Source organism: Pseudophryne corroboree, chromosome 1 (assembly GCF_028390025.1).
Source record: "Pseudophryne corroboree isolate aPseCor3 chromosome 1, aPseCor3.hap2, whole genome shotgun sequence".
In the NCBI taxonomy this organism is placed as follows: Eukaryota; Metazoa; Chordata; class Amphibia; order Anura; family Myobatrachidae; genus Pseudophryne; species Pseudophryne corroboree.
The window spans coordinates 1,132,370,404-1,132,390,681 of record NC_086444.1 but is presented as its reverse complement, the minus strand read 5'-3'; the positions used below and the strand labels follow the sequence as shown (position 1 = coordinate 1,132,390,681).

General features: G+C 49.0%; 1 protein-coding gene across 11 annotated transcripts in view; it reads left to right on the top strand.

Annotated features, from left to right (window-relative positions):
• The window catches only part of JAKMIP1 (janus kinase and microtubule interacting protein 1), a 342,118-nt gene that overhangs the window by 72,366 nt on the left and 249,474 nt on the right, over window positions 1-20,278 (top strand). The window contains exon 1 of one of the 11 annotated variants that reach the window (XM_063923527.1): window positions 19,426-19,448. The exons of the other annotated variants lie outside the window; for them this stretch is intronic. The gene's annotated coding sequence lies outside the window, so the exon portion shown is untranslated. Of the gene's footprint in view, window positions 1-19,425; window positions 19,449-20,278 lie in introns of those variants that run through there. 11 annotated transcript variants of the gene reach the window in all.

Here is a 20,278-nt window from a genome sequence, read left to right as displayed (position 1 = left end):
TGAACATATACCTGAAAAGGTTCAAGTTCAAGATGGAATCGCTCAGAGCGGTCATCGCAAGCCTGGAAGAGGGGGATTTTATGGTGTCTCTGGACATAAAGGATGCTTACCTTCATGTCCCCCTTTATCCACCTCATCAGGCGTACCTCAGATTTGTGGTACAGGATTGTCATTACCAATTCCAGACGTTGCCGTTTGGTCTCTCCACGGCACCGAGAATATTTACCAAGGTAATGGCGGAAATGATGGTGCTCCTGCGGAAGCAAGGGGTCACAATTATCCCATACTTGGACGATCTCCTCATAAAGGCGAGGTCCAGAGAGCAGTTGCTGATCAGCGTAGCATGCTCTCGGGAGGTGTTACAACAGCACGGCTGGATTCTAAATATTCCAAATTCGCAGCTGATTCCTACGACTCGTCTGCCCTTCCTGGGCATGATTCTGGACACAGACCAGAAGAGGGTTTATCTCCCGATGGAAAAGGCTCTGGAGCTCATGACACTGGTCAGAGACCTATTAAAACCAAAACAGGTGTCGGTGCATCACTGCACGCGAGTCCTGGGAAAGATGGTGACATCATACGAGGCCATTCCATTCGGCAGGTTCCATGCGAGGACCTTTCAATGGGATCTGTTGGCCAAGTGGTCCGGATCACATCTACAGATGCATCGGCTGATCACCCTATCCCCCAGGGCCAGGGTGTCTCTCCTGTGGTGGCTGCAGAGTGCTCACTTTCTCGAGGGCCGCAGATTCGGCATTCAGGACTGGGTCCTGGTGACCACGGATGCAAGCCTCTGAGGGTGGGGGGCAGTCACACAGGGAAAAAACTTCCAAGGTCTGTGGTCAAGTCAGGAGACTTGCCTTCACATCAATATCCTGGAACTAAGGGCCATATACAACGCCCTACGTCAAGCGGAGACCCTGCTTCGCGACCAACCGGTTCTGATTCAGTCAGACAACATCACCGCAGTGGCTCATGTAAACCGCCAAGGCGGCACAAGGAGCAGGGTGGCGATGGCGGAAGCCACCAGGATTCTTTGCTGGGCGGAGAATCACGTAAGAGCACTGTCAGCAGTGTTCATTCCGGGAGTGGACAACTGGGAAGCAGACTTCCTCAGCAGGCACTACCTCCACCCGGGAGAGTGGGGACTTCATCAAGAAGTCTTCACGCAGATTGCAAGTCGGTGGGAACTGCCACAGGTGGACATGATGGCATCCCGCCTCAACAAAAAGCTACAGAGTTATTGCGCCAGGTCAAGAGACCCTCAGGCGATAGCTGTAGACGCACTAGTGACACCGTGGGTGTTCCAGTCGGTCTATGTATTCCCTCCTCTTCCTCTCATACCCAAGGTGCTGAGAATCATAAGAAAGAGGAGTGAGAACAATACTCATTGTTCCGGATTGGCCAAGAAGGACTTGGTATCCAGATCTGCAAGAAATGCTCACAGAGGACCCGTGGCTTCTGCCTCTAAGACAGGACTTGTTGCAACAGGGGCCCTGTCTGTTCCAAGACTTACCGCAGCTGCGTTTGACGGCATGGCGGTTGAACGCGGATCCTAGCGGAAAAAGGCATTCCGGATGAGGTTATTCCTACGCTGATAAAGGCTAGGAAGGACGTGACGGCTAGACATTATCACCGTATATGGCGAAAATATGTTGCTTGGTGTGAGGCCAGGAATGCCCCTACGGAGGAATTCCAGCTGGGCAGTTTCCTTCACTTCCTACAGTCGGGAGTGACTTTGGGCCAAAAATTGGGTTCCATTAAGGTCCAGATTTCAGCCCTATCCATTTTCTTTCAAAAAGAACTGGCTTCTCTTCCTGAAGTTCAGACGTTTGTAAAGGGAGTGCTGCATATTCAGCCCCCTTTTGTGCCTCCAGTGGCACCTTGGGATCTTAACGTGGTGAGTTTCCTGAAGTCACACTGGTTTGAGCCACTCAAAATGGTAGAGTTAAAATATCTCACGTGGAAGGTGGTCATGCTATTAGCCTTGGCTTCAGCTAGGCGTGTGTCAGAATTAGCGGCTTTGTCACATAAAAGCCCCTATCTGGTTTTCCATATGGACAGGGCAGAATTGCGGACCCGTCCACAATTTCTGCCCAAAGTGGTGTCATCTTTTCATATGAACCAACCTATTGTGGTGCCTGTGGCTACTCGTGACTTGGAGGATTCCGAGTTACTATATGTGGTCAGGGCTTTGAAGATTTATGTAGCCAGAACGGCTAGAGTCAGGAAAACTGAGTCGTTGTTTATCCTGTATGCATCCAACAAGCTGGGTGCTCCTGCTTCAAAGCAAAATATTGCTCGCTGGATCTGTAACACGATTCAGCAGGCTCATTCTGCTGCTGGATTGCCGCTTCCAAAATCAGTAAAAGCCCACTCCACAAGGAAGGTGGGCTCTTCTTGGGCGGCTGCCCGAGGGGTCTCGGCATTACAGCTTTGCCGAGCGGCTACTTGGTCAGGTTCAAACACTTTTTTGCAAAGTTCTACAAGTTTGATACCCTGGCTGAGGAGGACCTTGTGTTTGCTCATTCGGTGCTGCAGAGTCATCCGCACTCTCCCGCCCGTTTGGGAGCTTTGGTATAATCCCCATGGTCCTTACGGAGTCCCCAGCATCCACTAGGACGTTAGAGAAAATAGGATTTTACTTACCGGTAAATCTATTTCTCGTAGTCCGTAGTGGATGCTGGGCGCCCGTCCCAAGTGCGGACTTCTTCTGCAATACTTGTATATAGTTATTGCTTAAATAAGGGTTATTTTATGGTTGCATCAGGGTTGGTCTGATGCTCCGTTGTTGTTTATGCTGTTAACTGGGTATGTTTATCACAAGTTATACGGTGTGACTGGTATGAGTCTTGCCCTGGATTCCAAAATCCTTTCCTTGTACTGTCAGCTCTTCCGGGCACAGTTTCTCTAACTGAGGTCTGGAGGAGGGACATAGAGGGAGGAGCCAGAATCTAAATTCTTTCTTAAAGTGCCCTGTCTCCTGCAGAGCCCGTCTATTCCCCATGGTCCTTACGGAGTCCCCAGCATCCACTACGGACTACGAGAAATAGATTTACCAGTAAGCAAAATCTTATTTTAACCTTTACTGTGTGCGTGTGTGTTGTCACATTTACAATATGTCAGGCAAAGAGTGTTTCCTGTATGGCAGAGTGTTCCTCTTCCCCAGGGAGCTCACTACTATATACTCAGTGTAGTGCACCTTCTCAGACTAGTGGGGCTGAACCAGTGTGGCTGGATTCCCTCAAAGGAATGATTTCTAATATCTCTAATAAATTGTCCCGCAATGAGAGAGAGACGCAATACTTAAGACAGTATGTGGATGAGATAATGAACAGAGACTCAGTCCCCAAACAAGCGTCCACATTTGTCCACAAAAACGAACTCCTGCCCATATAGTATAAGTCTGTCCTGATGACGGGGAAGGGGCGGGGGGGGGGGTACCCCGAAACGTTGAAGTAAAGCACTTTGTTCTTCACTAAGTATAAAGTCCGGAAAGTCCTCTGTTTGTCTACTGCAGTGTTTCCCAACCTCGGTCCTCAAGGCACACTAACAGTCCTGGTTTTAGTGATAACCAGGCTTGAACACAGGTGACTTAATTAGTACCTCAGTTATTTTGATTTAACCATCAGTGCTGAAGCCTGGATATCACTAAAACCTGCACTGTTGGTGTGCCTTGAGGACCGCGGTTGGGAATGCCTGGTCTACTGTATGAGGTTTGCTGGCCCTGTGGAGGGCACCCTGGCAGGTTATTTTGTGCTTACATGAGAGTGCCGGATTGTGAATTATTGTATGTATAATATACATATACAGTGCATCCAGAAAGTATTCACAGTGCTTCACTGGACCCTGATGACCCTGAACTTTGAGAGGATTGGATTGTCTTTATTGTTAAATCAGCATTGTTGCAGTCAATATATGAAGTTGGTTATGATTCATCTATAGATTCAGGGTTAAATATCCCCTATATGTAAGATCGGTCATCAAATAGACCATAGTCTGAGATATTAACTTTTGGATTTCTTTTCGAAATTGTATCAGGTGGTTTGGTTTTATACCTATTCTAGCCGATACACACCGTGACGTCTCTTATTTCAGGATTCCCTTAATATATTGGGCATCTGATTCTGTACTCCTGAGGAAGTCCCAGAAGGGACGAAACACGTTGTGTTTTTCCAGGCACTATGGGGGTCATTCCGAGTTGATCGCTCGCTAGCTGTTTTTAGCAGCCGTGCAAACGCTATGCCGCCTCCCACTGGGAGTGTATTTTAGCTTAGCAGAAGTGCGAACGAAAGGATCGCACAGCGGCTACAAAATAATTTTGTGCAGTTTCAGACCTACTCTGTGCTTGCGATGACTTCAGACTCTTCAGTTCCTATTTTGATGTCACACGCCCTGCGTTCTCCCAGCCACGCCTGCGTTCTCCCAGCCACGCCTGCGTTCTCCCAGCCACGCCTGCGTTCTCCCGCCACGCCTGCGTTTTTCCGAACACTCCCTGAAAACGGTCAGTTGACACCCAGAAACGCCCCCACTTCCTGTCAATCACTCTGCGGCTAGCAGTGCGACTGAAAAGCTTCGCTAGACCTTGTGTGAAACTAAATCGGCCGTTGTGAAAGTACGACGCGCGTGCGCATTGCGCCGCATGCGCAGAAGTGTCGTTTTTTTTTTACATCATCGCTGCGCAGCGAACATTTTCTGCTAGCGATCAACTCTGAATGACCCCCTATATTTCCATCTATGCTACATGCTGATAAAGAACTATTTTGGAAATTGAATACAAATCAGATGACACTTGGAACTTTGTTTCTGTGTGACACAAATTGATTTTTAATAATGTTTTTATCTCAACTATGAATTAATGTGGTGAACAGTACTATAGATTAGCGCCCTCAGATCTGTATGTCTATTGTTATTTATGAAGCTTATCTAACATGAGGTTTTTCTTGAGGTACTGCTTGTATACTTTTCACAAACCGCTATAGGGTACCCCTTTTTTGTGTGTATACATACATACATCACTCTTATCTGCCCCTGCTCTGGCTGGCCCCAACCCCTCTCTTCTGCGCCATCATCACAGCTCTGCATCAATTATATATTATACCCCTTCCCCGTCAGGGAGGCGTTCGGTCCACGACCCCCCTGGAGGGAGAATAAATGGTGTAGCGCACCACCGTGCCCACAAGGGGCTCATTTGCGCTCGCCATGCTGTCTGTATGCCGGGCTTCCGGCGCCGGTATGCTGGTCGCCGTGAGCCCGGCCGCCGGCATACCATACTACACCCGTATAAACAACCTTACCTATTACAAGAAGGAAACACCCAGTGCACGAATCCGTGGCTACCCGCCACAGTGGGCTTCCGCTGACGTCATCTACACAGGACTCTACTACAGATTAATGTCAGGGGGAACGTGAACCACAATCACGATGGAAACTGTACAACAATGTGGAGTTCGTAGGTTACATAATGTTAGCACACAACAAGCCCTTCACATATTTCAGCTGAGTATGGGTCATTAGGGTGGTCTTCTGTATGCCGGCGGTCGGGCTCCCGGCGCTCAGTATACCAGCGCCGGGAGCCCGACAGCCGGCATACCGACACTTATTCTCCCTCTATGGGGGTCGTGGACCCCCACGAGGGAAAATAAAATAGTGTGGCGCGCGTAGCGCGCCACCGTGCCCGTAGCATGGCGAGCGCAGCGAGCCCGCAAGGGGCTCATTTGCGCTCGCCACGCTGTCGGTAAGCCGGCGGTCGGGCTCCCGGCGCCGGGATGCTGGTCGCCGGGAGCCCGACCGCCGGCCAGCCGTAGTGAACCCGGTCATTAGGTTGTCCATTAGCCCATAGTGTTTTAAATTACACGTTCTTTGGGATTTTACAATTGTTCCCTTTATACATAAACATTGGCCATGCCGGCTGCTATCACTATTGTGACACAGCAGTCTTCCTTATCTGCTGTTGGATCCTCAAGTGTTTGTCTTCAGTTGCAACACTTGTCTTAAAAGATAAGCAAATCTAAAATCAGTGTGTTTGACATGTATTCTCAGCTCTATTTACTATGTTCTGAGCAGGGGGTAGAACTCACTTAGTTCTTTCATTTACAGCTTCACGCTGCTGGAGCTGCCATAGGCGTGCTTTGGGCGGGCTGGTGCTGGCATATGTTGCTGGTGGACCCCTCGCTGGGATTTCTCCATAAGGGGAGATTTTTTAAAGTTTGGAGAGGTCATTTTTCAAACACAGCCTGTAAAATGTCTGTTACTGATTTGTTACTTTTTCTCTCAAAGTTTTGGTAAAGCTCCCCCCCCCCCCCCCCCCCCATGGGGGGAATTCAATTGTGTCTCGCTCCCCCTGCTGACAATCTCTAGTAATGGAAATTCAACTGTTGTTCTGATCAGACGTCTAGCATTGAATGTGGTTGAAAGCACGGAGTTTAGTCACACAAAGGGGCTACAGATCTAAAGATCTCTTGGGCGTCTAAGGTCTGGGTTTGGGCGTCCAAACTACAAACTTATCACATTTTCTCTAACGTCCTAAGTGGATGCTGGGGACTCCGTAAGGACCATGGGGAATAGCGGCTCCGCAGGAGACTGGGCACAAAAGTAAAGCTTTAGAACTACCTGGTGTGCACTGGCTCCTCCCCTTATGACCCTCCTCCAAGCCTCAGTTAGATTTTTGTGCCCGAACGAGAAGGGTGCAATCTAGGTGGCTCTCCTGAGCTGCTTAGTGAAAAGTTTAGTTTTAGGTTTTTTATTTTCAGTGAGACCTGCTGGCAACAGGCTCACTGCACCGAGGGACTAAGGGGAGAAGAAGCGAACTCACCTGCGTGCAGAGTGGATTGGGCTTCTTGGCTACTGGACATTAGCTCCAGAGGGACGATCACAGGCCCAGCCATGGATGGGTCCCAGAGCCGCGCCGCCGGCCCCCTTACAGAGCCAGAAGACAGAAGAGGTCCGGAAAATCGGCGGCAGAAGACGTCCTGTCTTCAACAAGGTAGCGCACAGCACTGCAGCTGTGCGCCATTGCTCTCAGCACACTTCACACTCCGGTCACTGAGGGTGCAGGGCGCTGGGGGGGGGGGCGCCCTGAGACGCAATAAAAACACCTTGGATGGCAAAAAATGCATCACATATAGCTCCTGGGCTATATGGATGAATTTAACCCCTGCCAGAATACATAGAAAAACGGGAGATAATGCCGCCGAGAAGGGGGCGGAGCCTATCTCCTCAGCACACTGGCGCCATTTTCCCTCACAGCTCCGTTGGAGGGAAGCTCCCTGGCTCTCCCCTGCAGTCACTACACTACAGAAAGGGTTAAAAAAGAGGGGGGCACTAATTAAGCGCAGTATTAAAGATACAGCAGGTATAAGGGGAAAAACACTTATATAAGGTTATCCCTGTGTATGTATGTGTGTGTGTGTATATATATATATATATATATATATATATATATATATCTATCTATCTATCTCTGGTGTGTGCTGGCAAACTCTCCCTCTGTCTCCCCAAAGGGCTAGTGGGGTCCTGTCCTCTATCAGAGCATTCCCTGTGTGTGTGCGCTGTATGTCGGTACGTTTGTGTCGACATGTATGAGGAGAAAAATTATGTGGAGACGGAGCAGATTGCCTGTAATAGTGATGTCACCCCCTAGGGGGTCGACACCTGAGTGGATGAACTGTTGGAAGAATTACGTAACCGTGTCAGCTGTGTATAAAAGACAGTGGTTGACATGAGACAGCCGGCTACTCAGCTTGTGCCTGTCCAGACGTCTCATAGGCCGTCAGGGGCTCTAAAGCGCCCGTTACCTCAGATGGCAGATATAGACGCCGACACTGATACTGACTCCAGTGTCGATGGTGAAGAGACAAATGTGACTTCCAGTGGGGCCACACGTTACATGATTGAGGCAATGAAAAATGTTTTACACATTTCTGATAATACGAGTACCACCAAAAAGGGGTATTATGTTCGGTGAGGAAAAACTACCTGTAGTTTTCCTGAATCTGAGAAATTAAATGAGGTGTGTGATGATGCGTGGTTTTCCCCCGATAACAACTGATAATTTATAAAATGTTATTGGCATTATATCCTTTCCCGCCAGAGGTTAGGGTGCGTTGGGAAACACCCCCTAGGGGGGATAAAGCGCTCACACGCTTGTAAGAACAAGGGCTCTACCCTCTCCTGAGATGGCCGCCCTTAAGGATCCTGCTGATAGAAAGCAGGAGGGTATCCTAAAAGGTATTTACACACATACTGGTGTTATACTGCGACCAGCAATCGCCTCAGCCTGGATGTGCAGTGCTGGGTTGGCGTGGTCGGATTCCCTGACTGAAAATATTGATACCCTAGATAGGGTCAGTATATTATTGCCTATAGAGCATTTAAAAGATGCATTTCTATATATGCGTGATGCACAGCGGAATATTTGCCGACTGGCATCAAGTCTAAGTGCGTTGTCCATTTCTACCAGTAGAGGGTTATGGACACGACAGTGGTCAGGTGATGCGGATTCCAAACGGCATTTGGAAGTATTGCCTTATTAAGGGGAGGAGTTATTTGGGGTCGGTCTTTCAGACCTGGTGGCCACGGCAACAGCTGGGAAATCCACGTTTGTACCCCAGGTCGCCTCTCAACATGAGAAGACGCCGTATTATCAGGCGCAGTCTTTTCGTGGGCAAGCGGGCAAAAGGTTCCTCATTTCTGCCCCGTGACAGAGGGAGAGGAAAAAGGCTGCAGAAATCAGCCAGTTCCCAGGAACAGAAACCCTCTCCCGCCTCTGCCAAGCCCTCAGTATGACGCTGGGGCTTTACAAGCAGAATCAGGCACGGTGGGGGCCCGTCTCAATGAATTTCAGCGCGCAGTGGGCTCACTCGCAAGTAGACCCCTGGATCCTTCAGGTGATATCTCAGGGGTACAAATTGGAATTCGAGACGTCTCCCCCTCGCCGTTTCCTAAAGTCGGCTTTACCGATGTCTCCTTCTGACAGGGAGACAGTTTTGGAAGCCATTCACAAGCTGTATTCCCAGCAGGTGATAATCAAGGTACCCCGTTCCCTGTTGCAGGAGGGGTATTATTCCACACTGTTGTGGTACCGAAGCCGGACGGCTCGGTGAGACCGATTCTAAATCTAAAATCTTTGAACACTTACATACAGAGGTTCAAATTCAAGATTGAGTCACTCAGAGCAGTGATTGCGAACCTGGAAGAAGAGGACTACATGATGTCTCGGTACATCAAGGATGCTTACCTTCATGTCCCAATTTACCCTTCTCACCAAGGGTACCTCAGGTTTATGGTACAGAACTGTCACTATCAGTTTCAGACGCTGCCGTAGGGATGGTCCACGGCACCCCGGGTCTTTACCAAGGTAATGGCCGAAATGATACTCCTTCGAAGGAAGGGAATTTTAGTTATCCCTTACTTGGACGATTCCCTGATAAGGGTAAGATCCAGGGAACAGTTGGAGGTCGGTGTAGCACTATCTCAGGTAGTGTTGCGGCAGCACGATTGGATTCTCAATATTCCAAAATCGCAGCTGATTCCGACGACTCGTCTTCTGTTCTTAGGGATGATCCTGGACACAGTTCAGAAAAAGGTGTTTCTCCCGGAGGAGAAAGTCAGGGAGTTATCCGAGCTAGTCGGGAACCTCCTATAACCGAGCCAAGTCTCAGTACATCAATGAGATGGTTCTGGAAAAAATGGTGGCTTCCTATGAAGCAATCCCATGCGGCAGATTCCACGCAAGAACTTTCCAGTGGGACCTGCTGGACAAATGGTCTGGGTCGCATCTTCAGATGCATCAGCGGATAACCCTGTCACCAAGCACAAGGGTGTCTCTCCTGTGGTGGTTGCAGAGTGCTCATCTTCTAGAGGGCCGCACATTCAGGACTGGGTCCTGGTGACCACGGATGCCAGCCTGCGAGGCTGGGGAGCAGTCACACAGGGAAGGAATTTCCAGAGCTTATGGTCAAGCCTGGAGACATCACTTCACATAAATATCCTGAAGCTAAGGGCCATTTACAATGCTCTAAGCTCAGCAAGACCTCTGCTTCAAGGTCACCCGGAGTTGATCCATTCGGACAACATCACGGCAGTCACCCACGTAAACAGACAGGGTGACACAAGAAGCAGAAGGGCAATGGCAGAAGCTGCAAGGATTCTTCGCTGGGCGGAAAATCATGTGATAGCACTGTCAGCATTATTCATTCCGGGAGTGGACAACTGGGAAGCAGACTTCCTCGGCAGACACGACCTCCACCCGGGAGAGTGGGGACTTCACCCAGAAGTCTTCCACATGTTTATAAAACTCGACAAGTATTGCGCCAGGTCAAGGGACCCTCAGGCAATAGCTGTAGACGCTCTGGTAACACAGTGGGTGTACCAGTCAGTGTATGTGTTCCCTCCTCTGCCTCTCATAACCAAGGTACTGAGAATTATAAGATGGAGAGGAGTAAGCACTATATTCGTGGCTCCGGATTGGCCAAGAAGGACTTGGTAACGGGAACTTCAAGAGATGCTCACGGAGGATCCGTGGCCTCTACCTCTAAGAAGGGACCTGCTCCAGCAAGGACCCTGTCTGTTCCAAGACTTACCGCGGCTGCGTTTAACGGCAGGGCGGTTGAACGCCGGATCCTGAAGGAAAAAGGCATTCCGGATGAAGTCATCCCTATCCTGATCAAAGCCAGGAAAGATATAACCGCAAAACATTATCACCGCATTTGGCGAAAATATGTTGCGTGGTGCGAGGCCAGTAAGGCCCCGACGGAGGAATTTTCAACTAGGTCGATTCCTACATTTCCTGCAAACAGGAGTGTCTATGGGCCTGAAATGGGGGTCCATTAAGGTTCAAATTTCGGCCCTGTCAATTTTCTTCCAAAAAGAACTAGCTTCAATCCCTGAAGTTCAGATGTTTGTGAAAGGGGTACGGTATATACAGCCTCCTTTTGTGCCTCCAGTGGCACCTTGGGATCTAAATGTAGTTTTTGGGTTCCAAAAGTCACATTGGTTTGAACCACTTAAATATGTGGAGTTAAAATATCTCACATGGAAAGTGGTCATGCTGTTGGCCCTGGCCTGGGCCAGGTGCGTGTCAGAATTGGCGGCTTTATCCTGTAAAAGCCCTCATCTGATTTTCCATTCGGACAGGGCGGAATTGAGGACTTGTCCTCAGTTTCTCCCTAAGGTGGTTTTCAGCGTTTCACCTGAATCAACCTATTGTGGTGCCTGCGGCTACTAGGGACTTGGAGGACTCCAAGTTGCTAGACGTTGTCAGAGCCCTGGAAATATAGGTTTCCAGGACGGCTGGAGTCAGAAAATCTGACTCGTTGTTTATTCTGTATGCACCCAACAAGCTGGGTGCTCCTGCTGCTAAGCAGACTATTGCTCGTTGGATTTGTAGTACAATTCAGCTTGCACATTCTGTGGCAGGCCTACCACAGCCAAAATCTGTAAAAGCCCATTCCACAAGGAAGGTGGGCTCATCTTGGGCGGCTGCCCGAGGGGTCTCGGCTTTACAACTTTGCCGAGCAGCTACTTGGTCAGGAGCAAATACGTTTGTAAAATTCTACAAATTTGATACCCTGGCTGAGGAGGACCGGGAGTTCTCTCATTTGGTGCTGCAGAGTCATCCGCGCTCTCCCGCCCGTTTGGGAGCTTTGGTATAATCCCCATGGTCCTTACGGAGTCCCCAGCATCCACTTAGGACGTTAGAGAAAATAAGAATTTACTTACCGATAATTCTATTTCTCATAGTCCGTAGTGGATGCTGGGTGCCCATCCCAAGTGCGGATTGTCTGCAATACTGGTACATAGTTATTGTTACCAAAAAATCGGGTTATTGCTGTAGTGAGCCATCTTTTCTAGAGGCTCCTCTGTTATCATGCTGTTAACTGGGTTTAGATCACAAGTTATATGGTGTGATTGGTGTGGCTGGTATGAGTCTTAGCCGGGATTCAAAATCCTTCCTTATTGTGTACGCTCGTCCGGGCACAGTATCCTAACTGAGGCTTGGAGGAGGGTCATAGGGGGAGGAGCCAGTGCACACCAGGTAGTTCTAAAGCTTTACTTTTGTGCCCAGTCTCCTGCGGAGCCCCTATTCCCCATGGTCCTTACGGAGTCCCCAGCATCCACTACGGACTACGAGAAATAGAATTATCGGTAAGTAAATACTTATTTTTTTCTCTAACGTCCTAGTGGATGCTGGGGACTCCGTAAGGACCATGGGGAATAGACGGGCTCTGCAGGAGACAGGGCACTTTAAGAAAGAATTTGGATACTGGTGTGCTCTGGCTCCTCCCTCTATGTCCCTCCTCCAGACCTCAGTTTGAATCTGTGCCCGGACGAGCTGGGTACTACTTAGTGAGCTCTCCTGAGCTTGCTAGAAAGAAAGTATTTTGTTAGGTTTTTTTATTTTCAGAGAGATCTGCTGGCAACAGACTCTCTGCTGCGTGGGACTGAGGGGAGAGAAGCAGCCCTACTCACTGAAGATAGGTCCTGCTTCTTAGGCTACTGGACACCATTAGCTCCAGAGGGATCGTACACAGGATCTCACCCTTTGTCGTCCGATCCCAGAGCCGCGCCGCCGTCCCCCTCGCAGAGCCGGAAGACAGAAGCCGGTGACAGAAGCAAGAAGACTTCGAAATCGGCGGCAGAAGACTCCAGTCTTCATACTGAGGTAGCGCACAGCACTGCAGCTGTGCGCCATTGCTCCCACACTACACCCACATACTCCGGTCACTGTAGGGTGCAGGGCGCAGGGGGGGGGGGGCGCCCTGGGCAGCAATTAGAGACCTCTTGGCAAAAGTGGGCATATATACAGTTGGGCACTGTATATATGCATGGGCCCCCGCCATATTTTTACACAAACGCGGGACAGAAGCCCGCCGCTGAGGGGGCGGGGCTTCTTCCTCAGCACTCACCAGCGCCATTTTCTCTCCACAGCTCCGCTGAGAGGAAGCTCCCCAGGCTCTCCCCTGCAGAAACACGGTAGAAGAGGGTAAAAAGAGAGGGGGGGGGGGGCACATAAATTAGGCGCAAAAACAGTATATACAGCAGCTACTGGGTTAACACTAAGTTACTGTGTGATTCCTGGGACATATAGCGCTGGGGTGTGTGCTGGCATACTCTCTCTCTGTCTCTCCAAAAGGCCTTGTGGGGGAACTGTCTTCAAAAAAGAGCATCCCCTGTGTGTGGTGTGTCGGTACGTTTGTGTCGGCATGTTTGACGAGGAAGGCTATGTGGAAGCAGAGCGGGAACAAATTAATGTGGGGTCGCCGCCGACACCCGATTGGATGGATATGTGGAAGGTTTTAAATGATAATGTTAATTCCTTGCATAAAAGGTTGGCTAAAGCTGAAGCCTTAGGACAGCCGGGGTCTCAGCCCATGCCTGATCCTATGTCGCAGAGGCCGTCAGGGTCTCAGAAGCGCCCACTATCCCAAATTGTTGACCCAGATATCAACACGGATTCTGACTCCAGTGTCGATGGCGATGATGCAAAGTTACAGCCTAAATTGGCTAAAGCCATCCGTTATATGGTTATAGCAATGAAGGATGTGTTGCACATCACAGAGGAAACCCCAGTACCTGACCAGAGGGTTTATATGTATGGGGAGAAAAGGCAAGAGGTGACCTTTCCCCCTTCACATGAGCTGACCTTTCCCCCTTCACATGAGCTAAATGAGCTATGTGAAAAAGCTTGGGAATCTCCAGATAAAAAACTGCAGGTTTCCAAACGGATGCTTATGGCGTATCCTTTCCCGCCAACGGACAGGTTACGCTGGGAATCCTCCCCTAGGGTAGACAAAGCTTTAACACGCTTATCCAAGAGGGTAGCCCTGCCGTCACAGGATAACGGCCACCCTAAAAGATGCTGCGGATAGAAAGCAGGCGGGTACCCTGAAGTCCATTTATACACATTCAGGTACCTTACTAAGGCCGGCGATTGCGTCGGCCTGGATGTGTAGTGCTGTAGCACCATGGACAGATTCCTTATCTGAGGAACTTGATACCTTGGACAAGGATACTATATTACTGACCCTGGGGCTGTCCTATATATGAGAGATGCTCAAAGAGACATTAGCCTACTGGGCTCTAGAATAAATGCAATGTCTATTTCTGCCAGAAGGGTCCTGTGGACTCGGCAATGGACAGGCGATGCAGACTCAAAAAGGCACATGGAGGTTTTACCTTACAAGGGTGAGGAGTAGTTTGGGGAGGGTCTCTCGGACCTGGTCTCCACAGCTACGGCTGGAAAGTCTAATTTTTTGCCATATGTTGCCTCACAACCTAAGAAAGCACCGTATTACCAAATGCAGTCCTTTCGATCACAAAAAGGCAACGTCCGAGGTGCGTCCTTTCTTGCCAGAGGCAGGGGTAGAGGAAAGAAGCTGCACAATACAGCTAGTCCCCAGGAACAGAAGTCCTCCCCGGCTTCCACTAAATCCACCGCATGACGCTGGGGCTCCACAGGCGGAGCTAGGCCCGGTGGGGGAGCGTCTCCGAAATTTCAGCCACAAGTGGGTTCACTCACAGGTGGATCCCTGGGCTATAGAGATTGTGTCTCAGGGATACAAGCTGGAATTCAAAGAGATGCCCCCTCACCGTTGCCTCAAATTGGCCCTGCCAGCTTCCCCCTTAGAGAAGGAAATAGTGTTAGCTGCAATTCACAAATTGTATCTTCAGCAGGTGGTGGTCAAGGTTCCCCTCTTTCAACAAGGAAAGGGTTACTATTCGACAATGTTTGTGGTACCGAAACCGGACGGTTCGGTCAGACCCATATTGAATTTAAAATCCGTGAACATGTACCTGAAAAGGTTCAAGTTCAAGATGGAATCGCTCAGAGCGGTCATCGCAAGCCTGGAAGAGGGGGATTTTATGGTGTCTCTGGACATAAAGGATGCTTACCTTCATGTCCCCATTTATCCACCTCATCAGGAGTACCTCAGATTTGTGGTACAGGATTGTCATTACCAATTCCAGACGTTGCCGTTTGGTCTCTCCACGGCACCGAGAATATTTACCAAGGTAATGGCGGAAATTATGGTGCTCCTGCGACGGCAAGGAGTCACAATTATCCCATACTTGGACGATCTCCTCATAAAGGCGAGGTCCAGAGAGCGGTTGCTGATCAGCGTGGCACGCTCTCGGGAAGTGTTAAAACCGCACGGCTGGATTCTGAATATTCCAAAGTCGCAGTTGATTCCTACGACTCGTCTGCCCTTCCTGGGTATGATTCTGGACACAGGCCAGAAGAGGGTTTATCTCCCGATGGAGAAGGCTCAGGAGCTCATGACACTGGTCAGAGACCTATTAAAACCAAAACAGGTGTCGGTGCATCACTGCACGCGAGTCCTGGGAAAGATGGTGGCATCATACGAGGCCATTCCTTTCGGGAGGTTCCATGCGAGGACCTTTCAATGGGATCTGTTGGACAAGTGGTCCGGATCACATCTACAAATGCATCGGCTGATCACCCTATCCCCCAGGGCCAGGGTGTCTCTCCTGTGGTGGCTGCAAAGTGCCCACCTTCTCGAGGGCCGCAGATTCGGCATTCAGGACTGGGTCCTGGTGACCACGGACGCAAGCCTCCGAGGGTGGGGAGCAGTCACACAGGGAAGACATTTCCAAGGTCTGTGGTCAAGTCAGGAGACTTGCCTTCACATCAATATCCTGGAACTAAGGGCCGTGTACAACGCCCTAAGTCAAGCGTAGACCCTGCTTCGTGACAAATCGGTGCTGATTCAGTCAGACAACATCACCGCAGTGGCTCATGTAAACCGCCAAGGCGGCACAAGGAGCAGGGTGGCGATGGCGGAAGCCACCAGAATTCTTCGCTGGGCGGAGAGTCGCGTAAGAGCACTGTCAGCAGTGTTCATTCCGGGAGTGGACAATTGGGAAGCAGACTTCCTCAGCAGGCACGACCTCCACCCGGGAGAGTGGGGACTTCATCAAGAAGTCTTCACGCAGATTGCAAGTCGGTGGGAACTGCCACAGGTAGACATGATGGCATCCCGCCTCAACAAAAAGCTACAGAGGTATTGCGCCAGGTCAAGAGACCCTCAGGCGATAGCTGTAGATGCACTAGTGACACCGGGGGTGTTCCAGTCGGTTTATGTATTTCCTCCTCTTCCTCTCATACCCAAGGTGCTGAGAATCATAAGAAGAGTGAGAACAATACTCATTGTTCCGGATTGGCCAAGAAGGACTTGGTATCCAGAGCTGCAAGAAATGCTCACAGAAGACCCTTGGCCTCTGCCTCTAAGACATGACTTGTTGCAACAGGGGCCCTGTCTCTTCCAAGACTTACCGCGTCTGCGTTTGACGGCATGGCGGTTGAACGCGGATCCTAGCAGAAAAAGGCATTCCGGATGAGGTTATTCCTACGCTGATAAAGGCTAGGAAGGACGTGACGGCTAAACATTATCACCGTATATGGCGAAAATATGTTGCTTGGTGTGAGGCCAGGAATGCCCCTACGGAGGAATTCCAGCTGGGCCGTTTCCTTCACTTCTTACAGTCGGGAGTGACTTTGGGCCTATAATTTGGTTCCATTAAGGTCCAGATTTCGGCCCTATCTATTTTCTTTCAAAAAGAACTGGCTTCTCTACCTGAAGTTCAGACTTTTGTTAAGGGTGTGCTGCATATTCAGCCCCCTTTTGTGCCTTCAGTGGCACCTTGGGATCTTAACGTGGTGTTGAGTTTCCTGAAGTCACACTGGTTTGAGCCACTTAAAACCGTGGAGTTAAAATTTTTCACGTGGAAGGTGGTCATGCTGTTAGCCTTGGCTTCAGCTAGGCGTGTGTCAGAATTAGCGGCTTTGTCACATAAAAGCCCCTATCTGGTTTTCCATATGGACAGGGCGGAATTGCGGACCCGTCCGCAATTTCTGCCAAAAGTGGTGTCATCTTTTCATATGAACCAACCTATTGTGGTGCCTGTGGCTACTCGTGACATGGAGGATTCCGAGTTACTTGATGTGGTCAGAGCTTTGAAGGTTTATGTAGCCAGAACGGCTAGAGTCAGGAAAACGGAGTCGCTGTTTATCCTGTATGCATCCAACAAGCTGGGTGCTCCTGCTTCAAAGCAAACTATTGCTCGCTGGATCTGTAACACGATTCAGCAGGCTCATTCTGCGGCTGGATTGCCGCTGCCAAAATCAGTAAAAGCCCATTCCACAAGGAAGGTGGGCTCTTCTTGGGCGGCTGCCCGAGGGGTCTCGGCATTACAGCTTTGCCGAGCGGCTACTTGGTCAGGTTCAAACACTTTTTTGCAAAGTTCTACAAGTTTGATACCCTGGCTGAGGAGGACCTTGTGTTTGCTCATTCGGTGCTGCAGAGTCATCCGCACTCTCCCGCCCGTTTGGGAGCTTTGGTATAATCCCCATGGTCCTTACGGAGTCCCCAGCATCCACTAGGACGTTAGAGAAAATAGGATTTTACTTACCGGTAAATCTATTTCTCGTAGTCTGTAGTGGATGCTGGGCGCCCGTCCCAAGTGCGGACTTCTTCTGCAATACTTGTATATAGTTATTGCTTACATAAGGGTTATGTTATAGTTGCATCAAGGTTGATCTGATGCTCTATTGTTGTTCATACTGTTAACTGGGTAAGTTGATCACTAGTTATACGGTGTGATTGGTGTGGCTGGTATGAGTCTTGCCCTGGATTCCAAAATCCTTTCCTTGTACGGTCAGCTCTTTCGGGCACAGTTTCTCTAACTGAGGTCTGGAGGAGGGACATAGAGGGAGGAGCCAGAGCACACCAGTATCCAAATTCTTTCTTAAAGTGCCCTGTCTCCTGCGGAGCCCGTCTATTCCCCATGGTCCTTACGGAGTCCCCAGCATCCACTACGGACTACGAGAAATAGATTTACCGGTAAGTAAAATCTTTTTTTTTTCTTCTCGCATCTCCAGAGGCTGCAAGAAAAAAATGTAACTGCTACTGCTAATGGGCGTCTAATCAGACCAACAATTGAATTGCTCTGATGATATTATTATTATTATTATTATTATTATTATTATTATTATTATTATTATTATCCTTTATATGGCGCCACAAGGATTCCGCAGCGCCCAATTACAGAGTACATAAACAAATAATCAAACAGGAAAACAGCAACTTACAGTTGATGACAGTATAGGACAAGTACAGGGTAAATAAACATAGTTACTTATTCCAGTGTCATCTGCTGATGTATCAGGTGGCAGAAGACTGATGGATTTGGTGCAGTTGAAGACTATTAAAGTAAGAAAGGATAAGCACGAGGGAAGACGTCCATTACTGTCGACGGCCAGCAGGGGGCGCGCGGTGCAATTGAATTCTTCCCCATGGGTGTGATTTCAATTGTTTCACCCCACGGCTGCCACTATGGAATGGAGCAATTTAATTGTTGCTCCTTTTAGGGTGTGACTAGCCTTGGGGGACACCTTTTTGCTCTCAGCCTCCTGTGGTGCAAGCTGAAATGTGTGATAAATCTGCATTTTGGGCCCCCAAATGTGGATTTGGGTACCCAGAGCAGTACTTTAGCTGCTTTGCGTGGCTAAACCCGGTACCACGTGGCATGTGCGTCCACTGGGGGGGGGGGGGGGGGGCGACAATGTAATTGCTCCAATGGGCACCCAAAAAACTATTGAATTTCCCCCATTGTGTCCAGCCCGGGCTGTCTAACCTCCAGCAGGTTACCCTTTTTAATTTAGATTCTACCACTACTGTTGACCTATAGTTTAGTGGGGCATACTGTACCAAGGTTTTAAAGCACTGGAACTGGGTTGGGCTCTTTTTGTGTTGGTGTCCCCCCCCCCTTTCTTGGTAAAGCAAAGACCATTATGCAGTCATATCCATCCTACATGGACTTGCACCAGTATTGTGAATGTGCAAAAGGTTCCTTCTACTAGTAATGTCATCCACAGAAATTGCACGCAAAACTGCCCAATCAGCTTTTCCAGAAGTGATGTCCTTCAAAGTATGTATAAAAAAATAATAATAATAAACCCCTTTAACATCACAATGGGAAAAAAATGTAAAAAATAAACTGTTGAAGTCAACAAAAAAATAAAAAAGTTGGTTGTTAAGGTTCAAACTACATCTCCCCATTTTAGGCGTAATAAAATAGTGTAAAGTAATGGACAACCCGTACCAACCAATAAGGTAGTAGCATATTACTGTACTGTAGGCAAAATAATGAAAACAACACATGGCATGATTGGACGCTGTGGGTTACAGGGCTCCCTTCCTTGCTCTTTGCACTGTTGTTAAATAAACGTCCATGTGCTTCTATTGCCTCATATTAGTGAGCAGAGATAGTTTCACAATTGCTGATAAGGCGAATGATCAGCCTTTGGCTTCCACACTGCTGAGGTTGGAAGAGACTCTCTAGCTGTTGTCGGATGAGGAGGAAACGCTGTGGTGGGCTGCATAGGAAGTGTGAGCAACTCCCAGGAACCACCTATGGTAGATACTGTATGTCTTCATTTATATTTCGCCCTCAGTGCTGGGGAAAATTCAGCTGTATAGTTCTTCTACTTGCATATAAGTAAGTGCTTCTAACAACAGACGTTCTCTGAAGTGCATGCTATTTTACTTGTGTATTGTGAGAAACCTATCAAGAGTTTGCTTTCTCCATGGGTATACAATAGTATACACTTATGTGTATTTATATTTGTGCCTGTATACAATGATTTGAGCAGTGTGTCTCGTCACAGCGGTGTTCTAAGGTTCCTACACTGACATGTTTTTGGAGCACAGAGAAAACTTCAGGGGGTAAATTTTACTGAAGGTCGATTTTGAAATCCTTTTATATCTATCTGAATCAATGTTGTGGCGCTAAAACGCACGTTTATGACCATTTTTATATTGACTTTCACATTTTACCAACTGTGCGTTTTAGCTCCTGCAATACAACAACAGTTTATATGGAATAAAATCAACCTTTAGTAAATTTAACCCCAGGGGTCTGAACACTTAGGGGCAGGCCCGGCGACAGGGGGGGTCAAAGGGGACAGCCGTCCCGGGCCCCGACGTTGTGAGGGGCCCCAAGGTCCAGCGGCGGCAGCATGTAACAGATCTAAATAATTATATATATTGCGGCATCGCGCCAGCTGCGGGCCGCCCGCTGTGCAGTTAAAAGTAATCGATAACTGACTTTTTTTTTCAGCTCCCCCACCCCCATGATCTGTGGTCACCACTTAGCATCCCCAAGCCCAGCCCCAGGTCAGCTGTCACACAACGCTACCTCCGGACCTCCCCTCCTCTCCCAGTCATCCCCGCCCGCCCTGTCTCTGCTGTGAGGG